Below are 16,513 nucleotides of genomic sequence, written 5' to 3' on the forward strand. Positions count from 1 at the left end.
ATATACATAAACCAAGCATCCCATACTAGTGGGGTGAACATCAAAATATTCATGTCAAGTAAGTGATTTCCATTTATTTTAAGTGCCTTTAGGTTCTTTATGCCAATAGCCAAGTGAGAGCTTCATAGATCTATGATGTTTTCTCAAGACCTTTATTATTACTAGCTTGACATGTTTTTCCTGCAACCCACTAGCTTATTTCTTTCCAAGCTAGTGGACTTCCGCTTCCCACAAATGTGCATTGTTTCTAGCTGGAGATTTATCGTATCACCAATAAGTAATAGGTTTTGTAAGTCTCTCACTGTATGATGTGTCATTGGGTAGAGTCATTGTGTTTCTTCCTTGAGATTTATGTTGAGCTTGTAATTGGTTTCCATACCAGAGCCTTTGAGCAATTGATTGTGGATGCAACTTATAAATAAATTCTTTATGCACTACACCTAATATAGAATATAATGCTTTCAATGAATAATAAATGTTCATCCTTTTGAAGTTTTGATAAAAGGCCTCTTGAAGTTTTACAGGGGGTAGGTTTGTGCCCACTTGACCGCAGAGTCATGCCATCTATCATCTTTTGGGACTTGACAGGGTTCTAGAGGGTAATATTCATCAAGTGGATCCAACTAGGACTGACTACATGTCAATTGGATTCCCAGGCAGCAAGACACGCCAGTTTGAAAGTGGAGTGCAGTTGCCCGGAGGAGAGTGGCAGATATTTTCTCCTCCTTTTTAGGGGCCCTAGCTATCAACCTCGAGGAGTTCAAGATGTAGCAAGGACAAGGGATTTAGATCAGGCAAGGAGTTCCTCCCACCAAGCTTTACAGATTTCTCATTGAGCATGGGAGCATGGATATGTTGCATGTCAAAAGGGGCCAAAAGGTTGGAGATGTTATTGAGAAAAAACTTTAAGTTTCAAGGCCTTGGAGGGCGAGTGCAACAACGGCAGCCACATGGTGGATAGAATAAGCCCACATGCGTTGTGCAAGATGGAAAAACTAGGCTAGATAGCCGGGATCATGACCTTTAGTAGGAGTATAAGGAAGTGAGAGAGCTCTCTCTTGCCATTAGCTATGGCGACCCCTATGGCTTTGCATGCAGTGGGGTCTAGCGGCGGTTTTGGTCGTTGTGGGTGTAGCTGGCAGTGCTCTATCTTATCGTGATGGTTGGGAGCATGGTGTTGACATGGAATGGGGCCCGCTAGGGTCAGGGTCACACGGGTGGCAACCCCGCCACAACTTTGAAAGTCAAGCTCCCCTCCCCCCCCCCCCCCCCCCCCCCCCCCCCCCCCCACCCACCCACCCACTAGCAACCTCGCTAGTGCTCAAGAGGAGGGGAAAATTCCCATGGGAGGTGAGAGAGAGAAAGAGAGAGGGGGTGTGGGGAGGTGAATCCAAGAGCTTGTGAGAGGGAGCTCAAAGGCAAGGGAAATGGCCGAGAGACTAGGAGGTGACCGAGCAAAGTAAAAGGCTCCAAGTCAAGGATGATCCACGAGTAGAGAGAAGGAAGGAGAGGGTCCAAACCCAACCGGACAAGGAAAGCTAGGGCAAGCCAAAGGGGGGAGTGGTCAGAGGAAACCAAGAAGGCAAGTCAAAGAGCAAGCTCAAGGGGAGAGCGTGGAAAGGGGTCAAAGAAGGCTAGGTGGTAGCCAAAGGGAAGAATAGTGAAAGGCAAATCGAATTCAAGGTTGAAAGGGAGCAGTTGGGGTAAAGGTTAATAAAATAATAGTAAATATACTAAAGAACCCAAGGGGCACTAGCGATGTCTCTAGTGCACCCCTCTCTCAAGATAGCATCCCCCCTTCAAGAGAGCAAGTAAAGTTCAAGTTCCCAAGACAAAACAAATCCAATGCAATCTTCCCAAATTAGCAAGGGGACAAGTGTCCAATCCCTCCCAATTTACCAAATAAGGATAAGCTCTCCTATAAATATCAAAATATGGTCCATTTTAGGGGCCTTTTTTGCATTGTGAAGGCATGTAGACCCCCATTGTGGAGGTGTTTTTGTGTGGAAGCTTTCCATTGAAGCTCTGGAATGGTTGTACTATCTCTCAACTAAATAATCCTAAGCCATTGCCCCACTTTCTTGTGTCATTTCTCCCCTCCCCTTCCTTTTCTCTCGCTCTTTGCGTGCATGTTGGTGCATGTGGATGTGTGTGCCTGTGAAGTATAGTGTGGTGCAAAGAGGGTGGAATTGGGGTGTCATGCAAGTCAAAAAAGTTGAGTTGAGCCATTGGTGTGCGTGCGGGTTGAGTAGTGGTTTTGCAAAGCAGGAGATTATTGTTTTGTGTGCAAAGGTTGTTCTCTCAATGCAAATTAGCCCATTTTAAGGTGTTATCTGAGAGGTTATGGGTGTTGTGGATACCCTGGGCTATAGGGAGGCATTGTATTGTGTGCGGAGTGTGTTCCCCATTCCCCTCTCCATCTTCTGGTGCCCCCGTGGAGGAGCAGATGATTGCTAGTTGAATTTGATCAAGGAAGGTTTTTTCCATCAAGGAGAGATGGGAGCACAAAGTTATGGACCAGTTTTCACCGGAGAAGAAGACCCGAAGGAGTGGATGGCCGATTTCCAACTATATATGCTATCATTGCATATGCCAAATGAAGATGGCAAGATGCAAACGATTCCACTATTGATGCGGGGAAGAGAAAAGGCATGGTTCTATGCCTTGGAAGGGGAACCAAGACTTATGTGGCCCGCTTTGCGGGTCCGTTTTCTAGGTGATTTCCATAAAGAGGTGTCCCCTGTTGATTTGGATACCAGATTGAAGTATTTGGAAGCAAGGTGTGATGAGGAGTTTGGTATTTTCCTCAATCGCTTTGGGCAATGCTGGAGGGATTTTGATATCTCCATGCAATTGGCTAATGGTGGTGAGTACTTTAAATTGGAAACATTCATGGCTTGTTTGCATCCCAAAGTTCACGAGAAGGTGGATTTTGAGAGCACGAAGAATTACAATGGAGCGGTCGCTATTGCACGGGCAAAGAGCCAAAAATTTGAAAAGAAGATCGAGCAAGGTGCACTGGGATACGAAGTGATGATTCCCAATCCTACTCCAAGTCCAAAGAAAGAAGTTCAAGTAAAGAAACAGACGAATCAAGAGGTGGCATCAATTCCTCAACAATGGGTATGTACAGTTCAAGATTTATCTGAGAAAATGCAACAATTGTGTTTAAGTGTTATGGACCAAGGTCAAGCAAGGACACAAAAAGGAAGGGCTAGGCAACTGCACCACAAGTGTTATAATTACGGAGAGGAGGGTCACTATGCCTCAAATTGCCCTCATCCACCAAGGGAAAGGGGCAGCATGTACCCTTTGTTTGGTCAAGGTAGGGGACAAGCACAATTTAATGGTCAAAGGGAGCAGCAAGCAATTGAAAACCAAGCACTTCCAGCTCCGTCAGATATTTTTATGAAGTGCAAAGGGTTAATATTATTGGCGTTGACAAGCAAGGAATCAATATTATGGCCAATGAAAGAGCAAGAGACAAAAGAGAGACCGAGACGGAGCAAGAAACTAGAGCAAGGAAGGGTAAAGAGAAGGTGAACGAAGGTCGAGAGCAGCGAGAGTCAAGCAAGAGAAGACAAAAACAGAAGATTACACAGATAGACTTTCAATTGGGGTGCAGTAATCCTGAATACGACCTGGTAAGAGATGTTCAAAATCAAAAAGCTAACATCACTTTTGGATAGTTGCCTGCATTAAATCCTAAATTCAGGAGATAGTTGTCAACAACCAATGTCAGCACAAGACTTCCCCAAGTAAGAGGTGATGTGCATGCTGTATAGAATCTAGCCTTGAGGGTGGGGAACGTCTGTGTAATCACCAAATCTGTTATGAGGGATATCGGTATTAAAGTTGTAGTCAGGTCCAATGTGCAAATGAGGATGGCCAAGCATGCCAAAGCTTGGTGTTTCAAAGTGGCGCATGATGTGAAGGTAAAGGTCATGGGAATTGAATGTTTACTTGATTTATTTGTCATGAAATCAAGTGAAAATGATAACCCAATTATATTAGGGAGTCCATGGTTGTTGGCAATTGGGGCTAAACAATATTGGGAGAAGGGGTTATTTACCTTGCCAGATCGAGAGAACAGAGGGCAAATCGTGCTTGACATGAAGACCAGGCAGAGCCACTTTCACCCAGAGGCAAGGGGTGATAACAAGGACTCTAGCACTAGGTACGAATATGAGACTAAGCTGACTTATGATGAAGGATGCACCAGTGTCGAAGAGGAAGAGAGTGATAAAGACCTATTACTACAGATTTGTTCGGGGTCACCATAGATCTCGCTAGTTCGACTGAAGGTATGAAAGCTCTAGTTTGTAGTCTAAAGGGAGGTTAAAGAGGTGGAAGATATGCTAGGTGCATAGGTAGGGAGACTTTAAAGGAAATTGATGATTTTTTGAGCATAGGTTAATGTTTGGCAGGCTGTCAAACATTAATTGATGATTTTTTGAGCATAGGTTAATGTTTGGCAGGGTTGTCAAAGCTACAAAAGAGGAGGATTATTGTTCAGAGAGCTTGAAATTTACTCTAGTGAAGATATGATGATGCACGATCGAGATTGAGTGTTGCACACAGTCCTTTACAAAGAGGAAATTGGTATGGTATTGGAGTAGTGTCATGAGGAGAATGGACATTAAGGTAAGGATCAAGTCCTATTTTGTATTTTGAGAAGTGGATTTTCATGGCCTTCTGTTGTATGGGATGTGCACTATTGCAAAACATTCCATCAATGCCAAGTAATGGGAGAAAGGTGATTGGTAGCCGAGCAGCAAGGGGCTCTCATAGCACATGATGCCTTTGAAAAATGGGGTTTGGATGCTATTAGTCCATTGCCCAAGTAAACCAGCGATCAGAAGTATATTGTATTGGCCATATACTATCTCGCCAGATGGGTTGAGGCTAAAAGCGGTAAAAAAAAGTAAATGCTCATACGGTTGCTCAATTTGTTTTTTATTGCATATGTTGCCATTTTTGAGTGCCTTGGGTGCTCATATTTGATTGAGGACAAGGGTTCAGAGGTAAGTTGGTGCGTGCACTAGTGGAAACGTTGGGTATTCAACACCGGTTTTGGTCTCCGTACCATCCACAATACAATGGTTTGGTGGAAAAGTGCCAATGGATATATAGTCAGGATCCTTACTAATCTACAAGAAGGTTGAAGAGTGGGAGTCTAACTTGACAAGCATTTGTGGGCTTACATGAATTCTTACAAAGTGGCTACCAACTTTACTCTTTATGAGTTGGTCTATGGCAAGGAAGCAGTGTTTCATGTGCATGTGCAGTAAGGAGTGCTCAAGGGCTTGTGGCGGGTTGATAAAACTCATCAGGATGTTTTGTTGAATAAGACTAATTAGATTTCTATGTGAGGTGGCTGGAGAAAAGAGTGGAAAAGTTCAACCAACATTTGCCAAAAAAGCTGATCGAGAAGGGTGATCTGGTAATGAAGTACAAGAGCTATCTTTAGTAGAAATTCAAAAAGAAGTGAATAGGGCCTTATTAGGTCCACCAAGCTTTTTCCAATGGTACTTATTCACTGATGAGGATGGATGGTCGCTCTCTCAAGAACAAGGTAAATGGCGTGCATCTCAAGCTCTATTTCAAAAGAGAGCTGGTACCAGCGGTGCATCAAGTTCTAATGGAGGGGGTTGGGAAGCCAACCTAAGCATGCTTCTAATATGCTAGGAATAAAACTATGTACATACAGTCGAGTTCTTTTGGTTTTTTTCATAGTGTGCTCAGTGTTTGCAGTTTGTAGTGAAATAACAATCTTTTCTTGTTGAGCATGAATTCTCAACTAGGGGGTGGGCAATGATGGTGGAGCCAAAGTTGGTCTACCACAGAAGATGTCATGGGCAGGTATATATAGACTTGCAGAAGCATGGGAAAGGACAAAAGCAGATGCAAAGATCTTGGGTAGGCAAGTGGCAGGTGAAATGCCAGATGTGGATTTTTAAGTCCAAAAAGAATCCAAAGTGGCTTAGTTGGGATGACAAATGGTGCCCAAAATGCTATGTTTGTGCTCTAGAGTGTAGAGTTTGAGGATGTGCAAGTTGGTCTAGACAGTTCATCAAACGGAGCCCTGGTTTGCCAAATATTGTAGTTTGAAGTTTGAAGGTTTAGCATATCCCCCACGGACAGGGCAGATAGGGATAGGTAGCTAAAGTGGATGTTAGAGAATAGATGTGTAGAACTCAAATTATGGAGCATGCCAATCTTTTAGGATTGAGGATCAGAGCTATGGAATGCAAGTTATGGCCTTTTGAAGTTTGCCGAGGGCCGGGTTTGTGCCCATTGGATCGCATGGGGAGTTGTGCCATTGGGCATATTTTGGAGCTTGAAAGGGTTCTAGAGGGGGTATGCATCAAGTGGAGCCAACGAGGAGTGATTGCGTGTCAATGGATTCCCATGAAGCAAGATAGGCCAGTTTGAAAGTGGAGTGCAATGCCTGGAGGAGAGTGGCAGATATTTTTTCTCATTTTTTAGTGGCCTTGGTTGGAGGCCTCCGCGAGGTCAAGATGTAGGAAGGCAAGGGGGTTCAGAGCACGCAAGTGAAGGAGTACGAGCGGAAGTGCGACGCGAGAGAGAGAGTGTGAGAAGAAGAGCACGACGATATGGTGAACTCGCTCTACTGTAATGTGTAGAGCATAGTGAGTTCTTATTAGGTTTTACAAAAGAATGTGTACATACCTGGCGGCCCGCCCACTTACCTGGGCGAACACATTGGGCTTTATACCCCAACAACCTCCCACTTAAATTCCAATGTGGTACTTTAAGTGTGAGAGAAGCTACTATACAAGCTAATATACAAGAAATGTAGAGAAGTGATGTACTACCCTACACCTAACTGCTTGCAAAATGCACAAAGCTCTCTAAGGGAAGTCCTTTTGTAAGTAGATCAGCAGGATTTTCTGTGGTGTGAACTTTGACAAGTTGAAGTTGCTTATCCTCGAGCATTTCCCTGATGAAATGATACTTCACATCGACATGCTTTGTCTTTGAGTGATAAACTGGATTGTGAGCCAATTGTATAGCACTTTGACTATCACAATATAACACAAGCATCTCTTCTTTGATTCCCAAATCTGTTACTAGTCGATTAAGCCAAATTGATTCTTTGCATGCCTCTGATGCTGCAACATATTCAGCCTCTGTATAGACTGAGTAACACAATCTTGTAATCTAGAACGCCATGATACTGCTCCACCAGCCAATGTAAAGACATACCCTGACGTAGACCTTCGGTTGTCTAAGTCACCTGCATAATCTGAGTCTGTAAAACCCTTTACACTTAGCTCCTGACTCCCATAGCATATACGCATACTCTTTGTAGCTTTCAGGTATCTCAATATTCCTTTCACTGCCTCCCAATGTTTCTTGCCTGGGTTTGACATGTATCGACTTACTACTCCCACTGCAAATGCAATGTCTGGTCGAGTAGCAATCATTGCATACATCAAACTACCCACTGCAGACGCATATGGAATCTTATCCATTTCAGCCTGTTCTTCCTCAGACACAGGACAATCTTGTTTGCTAAGTTTCACATATGGTGGCAATGGAACACTCAATGCCTTTCCCTTCTCCATATTGAAACGTTGCAAAACCTTGTCAATATACTCTGTTTGAGATAACCAAATCAACTTCTTTGATCTGTCTCTCTCAATGCGCATACCAAGTATATGACTTGCCTCACCCATGTCTTTCATGTCAAACGATTTTGCCATCTTTGACTTCAAAGCTGAAATTTCTTCCAAGTGCTTGCCAGCAATCAACATGTCATCCACATACAAAATAAGGATCAGCCAACTACCATCCTTAGACTTCTTTGTATATAGACAATGATCGAACTCACTACGTTTGTAGCCTTGAGAAAGCATAAACTTGTGGAATTTATGGTACCATGCCCTCGGTGATTGTTTTAAGCCATAAAGACTCTTTAACAACTGGCATACCCAATCTTCCTTGCCTTTCTCAACAAACCCTTCTGGCTGCTGCATGTAAATTTCCACATCTAAATCACCATGCAAGAACGTGTCTTGACATCCATTTGGTGCAACACCAAATCTAATATGGCAACCAATGCAAGAAAGCATCTCAATGTAGTCATCTTGACCACCGGAGAGAAGACTTCATCAAAGTCAATGCCTTGTTCTTGCTTAAAGCCCTTGGCAACAAGCCTTGCTTTGTACTTTGTCTGACTATCATGAGCGGTGATCTTATACCTGTAAACCCATTTACAGGGTAGAGCCTTTTTGCCCCGTGGTAATTTAACTAGCTTCCATGTCTGGTTTTTTATGCAGAGCTGTCATCTCTGACTGCATGGCCAATTGCCAATTCCCGGAGTCCTTCATTTGCACTGCTTCCTTGTAACATGAAGGCTCATTGCAATCAGTCAACATGACATAGTTCATAGATGGAACAAACCTATCAGGAGGTCGCGTGACACGTCCAGATCTACGCACAATAGGTGGCTCAGGCTCAGCCACAACCTGTGGTTCCACTCTATCCTGTCCTTGCTCCTCTTGAGCCCTGACATTTTGTCTTGCACGTGCAGGTCCATCTTCTTGGAAGACAACTCTTCTAATCTCCTCAACCCTCTCTGGTTTAGAATGATATTTGGATTCATTAAAGTGAACATCATTGCTGCGGACAACCTTTCTGGATTCGGGATCCCAAAGTCTGTACCCCATCTCACCAGAATTACCATAGCCTAGAAAGATGCACTTTCTACTCTTTGGCTCAAGTTTGTTCCTAAATTCTTTGGAACGTGAGTATATGCCTCACATCCAAAGACTCTGAGATGCTTGTATGAGGGCATTTTGCCTTGACCATACCATCTCTGGCACTGAATCCTTCTGCAAAACCTTGCTAGGAGATCTATTTACAAGATGAACAGCTGTTGATACAGCTTCAGCCCAAAACCCATTTGGCAGTGTGTGCATTAGACAACATACTTCTGACCTTCTCTTGTATGGTCCTATTCATCCTCTCAGCAACACCATTTTGAGGAGGATTGTAAGGAGCAGTAAGTTCACGTTTTATACCTTTTGACTCACAAAAGTCCTGAAAGGCCTTTGAAACATACTCTCCACCATTGTCAGTGCGTAAGCATTTAAGCTTCTTGCCACTCTGATTCTCCACAAGTGTCACAAACGTTTTGAAAACACTAAACGCTTCATCCTTGTGCTTGAGAAAGTAAACCCATACTTTCCTCGAGTAATCATCTATAAATGTCATAAAGTAAGAAGCTCCCCCTAAGATAGGTTAGGCATAGGTCCACACAAACACTATGAACAAGTGCCAACTGTGTATCTCTTCTACTGCTTCTATGCTTATGTGGCTGCTGTGTTTGCTTACCATACAAACAATGTTCACAGAATTCAAAATCATTAAATGAAAAGCCAGGCAAATAACCAGAATGAGACAAGATTTCCATTCCCTTCTTGGACATATGTCCTAACCGGCTATGCCACAAAGAAACGTTCGGCTGCTCGGTTACATTGATTACATTTTTAGAGACATTTGATACATAAATCATGTAAAGTCCTCCAGACTTTACTCCATGTGCTACTGTCATAGAACCCTTGGATATCTTCCACATGTTCTGTCCAAAAGTGGTGACGTAGCCAGCATCATCAAGTAAACCTGTGCTGATCAAGCTCTTTGTAATTGCGGGAACATGTCTCACATTCTTCAGCGTGAAAGAAGAGCCATTCTGAAACTTCAATTGAACATCTCCAACACCTAAGATCTCACATGTCTTCCCATTGCCTAGCCGAACATGATCTTTAGTGGTCACATAAGAGGTAAACCACTCCTTGTTTGGAGACACATGAAGTGATGCCCCTGAGTCTATAATCCAGTCACTCAGTGCATTTCCATCAGATGCTATAAGAAGAGCTGAGTCCATTGTATTCTTCAAGAAGTACATGTCTCCTGACACTAGACTGTCATCCTCTGCAACAGTGTTTGTCACATTTATTTCTTGAATCTTCACTGAGGACTTGTTCTTCTCACCATGGTCTTCAGCTTTCTCTTTGCCTTTTTCTGCTTTCCATTCTCTGTAGTCTCTTTTCATGTGACCCTTCTTGCCACAATGGTAGCATTCTATGTCACTCTTGCCTTTAGCACTGCGGGACTTGCTACGAGACTGATTCCTCTTTCCACCTTTGTACTTTTCTTTGGTCCTTCCCCTGACAACTAAGGCTATTCCTTTGCCTTTGTCCATTGTCTTTCTATTGGTTTCTTCAGTAAGCAGACTTCCTTCTACACGTGCTATGTTCAAACCATCTGGAGGTGCAGAATTACTCAAAGTTGTGCGAAAAGTGTCCCAACTTTCCGGCAATGTGATCAACAGGAACATAGCTCTAACAGGTTCATCAAACTTGACACCTTGAGCTGACAAATGACTATAGATTGTGTTGAATTCATTCAGATGATTGGACATAGGTGTCCCTTCTTTCATCTTCAAGTCAACAAGCTTCTTAAGCCAGTATACCTGTGAAGCTACACTCTGCTTCTCATAAAGATCACTCAGCTTTAACCATGCTTGATAAGCCGACATCTCGTCTGCTACATTGAAGTAAACACTTTCTGCCAAGTCAGCATAATGGTAGAAAGTGCCAATTCATCCATTTCACTCCATTCATCTTCGTCCATATCTTCTGGTTTTATCCCCTTGAGCTTTATAGGTTTTATCTGCTTCTTTTGTACCAACACGTGCCAAATCTGCTTCTTCCACAATGGGAAATTGGTTCCATCCAGCTTCTTGATATTGTAAAGAGCAGTGTCCTGTGATCCAGCCATAGCTACGCTTCACAGTAGTTTAATTTCCTGGGAAAAATTCGGCAGAGTTTCCCGTGTAAACTGACCTCTGAACCAATATCAACCTGTCAAATGAACCAAGAAAGCTTCAGATTCTGCAAAAATTTTGGCAGAGTCTCCTTTGTAAAATGGCTCTGGTGTACTAAAAACAGCTCAAAAACACTGTCTCTCTCTCTGACACTATAAGCTGCGGGTAAACCTGTCCTGCACCTATACTGTCTCTCACTGTCCTGTCACTATCTTGTAAGCATAGACTGTGACAATGCCTCAACGGCAGTAAAGCAAAGATGCAATCCCAACTGTCTAACTCACAGTCAATACATCCTAGCAGTCTATCTAAGGGTGCTCGAGGGATCACTCCAAGACCTGTATCACCGAAAGGATCTCAACTTCGAGAATCCCCCAGCTCAATAAAACCTCACTCGACCCTCAACAAAGACTACAGTAAATCTGACAGTACATAGACTTCCCACAAAGTCATACATCCACAAATTTCCCACTATATGCTGTAACCGTTGCGGCAATTGTTGCTGTGTGACTCACAGCCAGCAAACCCTCAACAAACATACATCATCTCTGACAATACATCCCATGTGGAAGTACCTGCAATGTTAGGATGAAATCTGGAATATCAAGCAGCAAACACAAGCTACATGATGAACTAGTGGATGTCGCCTACAGTCTGTGTGTAGGTGCGCGTGTCGTATGTGACACGCCTCCAAGAACTGTGAGCCGTCCTTCGATGTGTAGACAGCCACAAATCAACACTCTGGGAGTGTCGATATCCTCAGCACCTGCATTCGTAGGCCGAAAACCCCAAATTTGCAGAGTCGGATCTGTACCCGTTGAGACCACGTTGTCAAAAATGGCCTGCGCAGACCTTTGTTGAAGCCGAACGGTGGCTGAGATGACCTCAAAATGAAATTGTGACAACACCAAGCCCTTCGAGCTTCCCACGAGATTTGGGGCCGTGTCTTCGCCTGTCGAATTTCACTCCAATCTGAGTTAGTGACTCTAGCCTCCTGCAGTGCTGCCCCGAGCCTCGATCTGAGCTCTGATACCAGTTGAAGGAATACGAGCGGAAGTGCGACGCGAGAGAGAGAGAGAGTGCGAGAAGAAGAGCACGAAGATATGGTGAACTCGCTCTACTGTAATGTGTAGAGCATAGTGAGTTCTTATTAGGTATTTACAAAAGAATATGTGTACATACCTGGCGGCCCGCCCACTTACCTGGGCGACCACATTGAGCTTTATACCCCAACAGCAAGGAGGTACTCCCACCAAGCTTTACATATTGCTCATTGAGCATGGGAGCATGGAGATGCTACAGGTCAAAAAGGGCCAAAAGGCTAGAGATGTTATTGAGAAAAAACGTTAAGTTTCAAGGCCTTGGAGGGTGAGTGTACCAACGGCATCCACGTGGAGGATAGAATAAACCCACATATGCTCTGCAAGACGAGGAAATCGGGCTATATACTTTGGATGGCTACCTTTAGTAGGAGTATAAGGGAGTGAGAGAGCTCTCTCTTGCCACTATCTATGGTGGCCCTTGTGGCTCTACGTGCAGTGACACCTGGCAGTAATTTTGGCCGTTGCGGGCGTAGCTGGCGGTGCTCCGTCTTATCTCGATGGTCGGCAACACGGTGATGATGTGGAATGGCACTTGCTAGGGCCGGGTTCACACAGGTGGCAGTCCTACCCCAATTTTGAATGTCAAGCCCCTCTCCCACTAGCGACCTCGCTAGTGCTCGGAGGAGGGGACGAGTCCCATCGGAGGTGAGAGAGAGAAAGAGAGAGGGTGTCGGGAGGTGAATCCAAGAGCTTGTGAGAGGGAACTCAAAGGCAAGGGAAATGGCAGAGAGAGTAAGAGGTGGTTGGGCAAAGTAAAAGGCTCCAAGTCAAGGGTGGTCCAAGAGTAGAGAGAAGGAAGGAGAGGGTCCAAACCCAACAGGACAAGGCAAGCTAGGGCAAGCCAAAGGGAGGAATGGTCAGAGGAAACCAACAAGGCAAGTCAAAGAGCAAGCTCAAGGGGAGAGCCTGGCAAGGGGTCAAAGAAGGCTAGGTGGGAGTCAAAAGGGAAGTATAGTAAAAGGTAAATCAAATACGGTTGAAAGGGAGCAATTGGGGTAAAGGTTAATAAAATAGTAGTAAATATAATAAAGAACCCAAGGGGCACTAGCGACGTTGCTAGTGCACCCCTCTCTCAAGCTAGCACCCCCCTTTCAAGAGAGCAGATAAAGTTCAAGCGCCCAAGAGGAAACAAATCCCATGAAATCTTTCCAAATTAGCAATGGGACAAGTGTTTGATGCTCCCCAATTGAAAAAAAAAAGGATAAGCCTCCTACAAATATCAAAAGATGGTCCATTTTAGGGCCTTTTTTGCACTTGAAGGCCTATAGACCCCCATTGTGGAGGTGTTTTTGTGTGGAAGCTTTCCAATGAATCTCTGGAATGGTTGTACTATCTCTCAACTAAATAATACTAATCCATTGCCCCACTTTCTTGTGTCATTTATCCCCCTCCCCTTCCTTTTCTCTCGCTCTTTGCAGGCATGTTGGTGCTTGTGAAGGTGTGTGCACACGGAGTATAGTGTGGTTCAAAAAGAGTAAAATAGGGGTGTCGTGTAAGTAAAAAAAGGTGAGTTGAGCCGTTGGTGTGTGTGCGGGCTGAGTAGTGGTTTTCCAAAGCAAGAAATTATTGTTTTGTCTCAAAGGTTGTTCTATTAGTGCAGCTGAGCTGATTGGAAGGTGTTATCTGAGAGGTTAGGTGTGGTGTGGGTATAGGGAGGAATTGTATTGTTTGTTGGGTGTGTTCCCCATCCCCCCTCTCCAACGCCATAGCATCATTGATCATCTTGTCACCCTTTGTTTTCTCATGGAGGAAACCCAATTGAAAGGCAAATGATTGATGAGCTTACCAATGACTCTGATGTGATACTTCTTGTCGAAACATGGGAGCATGATGCACAACAAATTCTTGGATTTGACAAATATGATGTGCATTCTTTGATGTGGACTAAAAATGCAAAGCAACGTAGAGGCCAAGGAGGCATAGCATGTATTATTAAAAAGGGTTTGAAAGATGTTTCCATTGTCAAAGAAGATAAGTATAAACGCTACTTATGGCTGAAAATCAGCCCACCCAATGGTCAATTCATATTTGTGGTTGGTTGCTACATTTCTCACTATGACTCCAACTTTTATGCTCGCTTGGATATGGATAGAGATCAGACCTTTGTTGAACTAGAGGAAGACATTGCTCATTATAAGGACCAAGGTGAATTCAATGTTTTTGAAGACATGAATGCTCGCACAAATACATTACAACACGACACACAACAAGTTGATTGCCACATGTTTCAAGAAGGATGGATGACTCATACATGTAATCGAAGCTCTAATGATGCAAAAGAATTGGATCACTATGGAAAGTCACTTCTACATATGTGCAATAGTACCGGAATGCTCATTGCAAATGGTGTATCTTTATGGCAAGGCACCAATGACTTTACATGTAGAAAGCACAATGGTGATAGTGTGATCGACTATATGTTGTTTTCGAAAGCCACTCTAGAATGCATACAAAGCTTTACACTTGGTGAATGGAATCCGGAATCGGATCATAGGATGCTATGTATTAACCTCAAGTGTGGTAAAAGACCCGAGCATGTAGCCTCCAATCATGATGTGAATCATTTGTACCTACGTTTAGACTTCAAACGAGCACCTATATATGTTGATATGGTGGACCAAATGTTAAGCATGACAGAGCATCAAGAGAGCCCAACATTAGAATGCAAGTAGAAATGTTTTCAAAGAAGTAATTTGCTCTTGTGCAAGGGAATGCTTTTCGGTGAAACACGTCTTGCAAAAGATCTAAGAAGGGTAGCACCAAGAAGAAATGGTTCGACATGGAATGTAGTCAAGCCCAGAAACACTTGCTAAGGTTGGATGCAAGAAAAGACAAGGAAAGTTACTTGGAACATTCACACACATACAAAGCACTTGTTCAAAAAAAGAGGAGAAGGTGGGAAGTCAAAAAACAACTTCTCTTAGCGCAAGAGAAAGCACATGCATGTGGCAAGTTTTGGCAAAATCTAAAAGGCAAGCGTGTTGAGAGCTTTGGTGACTTGATTCTTGAGGATATGTATATGCATTGCAAGAACCTCTATGAGCAACCCAATGTTGATAAGATGGAGTATTGTAGCTCCCTTCCGTTTATGCCTCCCTTATTTACCATTGAAGATGTATGTTGCGCGCTTGAGAAACTTGCTACCCGCAAGGCAGAGGACCTTCAAGGTGTCAAGGCTGAAATGATTAAATGGACAAGCAAGAAAACACGATATTGAATATGCAATATGTTGAACCTTGCACTTCAACATGGCATGCCTCATGATTGGAGTGAAAATTGGATCAAACCTTTGCACAAAGGAGGAGATGCAAACAATGTGAACAACTATTGCATGATAATGGTTGGTTCTTTGATGGAAAAGTTATTTGGATGTATCATGGAGATGAAGATAAGTGAATGGGCTGAAAAGAACGGGAAATGTGCGCTAGGCCAAGCAGGTTTTTGAAAGCATCATAGCACTATTGATCACCTTGTCACTCTTCGAGTTCTTATGGAAACGTCTCGATTGAAAGAAAAAAAGTTGTATTGCTACTTTGTGGATTTCAAGAAATCTTTTGACATAGTACCACGAGGAAATCTTTGGAGACGTATGCAAAGCCTTCAAGTGCTGAGAGAACTTATGCATGCAATTTTTTGCATCTACCAAAAAGTGATATGTCGACTACGTATGGGAGATGGAATATTAGAATTTTTTGCAAGAACCATTGATGTCAAACAAGGATGCCCACTTTCCCCAACCCTCTTTGGGATACTCATTGATGAATTGGAATGCATGGTTCTTGATTTTATGCGACAAGAAGGCATAGAAGAGGTTAAGATCGGAAATGCAGTGATCATGCTTTTGCTTGATGCCGATGATGTAGTGCTCTTGGCACATACCTTAGAAGATGCACAAAAGCTTATGAGTGTCTTGGAACGCTTTTGCCTAAATAGCGGGCTAATCGTGAATGGATCCAAAACCAGGGTTATGCTTGTAAAGACCCTCAATGATGAAAATCCATGCATTGTATACAACAATGAGAAACTTGAAGTGGTAGATAGCTTAAAGTACCGTGGCCTTGAGGTTCCATCCAATCATAGATGGAAGGATTGCGCAATGCGTCGCTTGGAAGCCGGAACGAGGGCTTATTATGCATATGAGAACATGTGCAATGCTGGAGAGATCAAGTGTTGGTCTCTCAAAAAGTACCTCTTTGACACATTGGTGACACCGGTGCTTCTTTATGGAGTGGAGGTGTGGGGTGGTAGCATCGGGAAGTCTACTTGGAAAGAGTTTGAGAATGTCCAAAAGCGTTTCCTCACCAACTTTCTCCAAGTCAAGACACAAACACCCTACATGCTCTTACTTCTTGAGTCGGGATCGCTTCCCATTGAGGTCTTGGGCATACAAAGGGTTGTGGAGTACATGCTTAAGACACAACGTAGCCCTTTGTATTGACTTCCTAGAATCGCATATGAAGCAAGTCAAAAGGTCCAAAAGACATGCAAGAGCAAAATACTAAGTTCGGGGTGGATGCTTGACATCAAGAAATGGTTTGGAAGATGAGATACA

The sequence above is a fragment of the Adiantum capillus-veneris genome, chromosome 9 (assembly GCF_014529385.1).
Source record: "Adiantum capillus-veneris isolate H3 chromosome 9, ASM1452938v2, whole genome shotgun sequence".
NCBI classification, from domain to species: Eukaryota; Viridiplantae; Streptophyta; class Polypodiopsida; order Polypodiales; family Pteridaceae; genus Adiantum; species Adiantum capillus-veneris.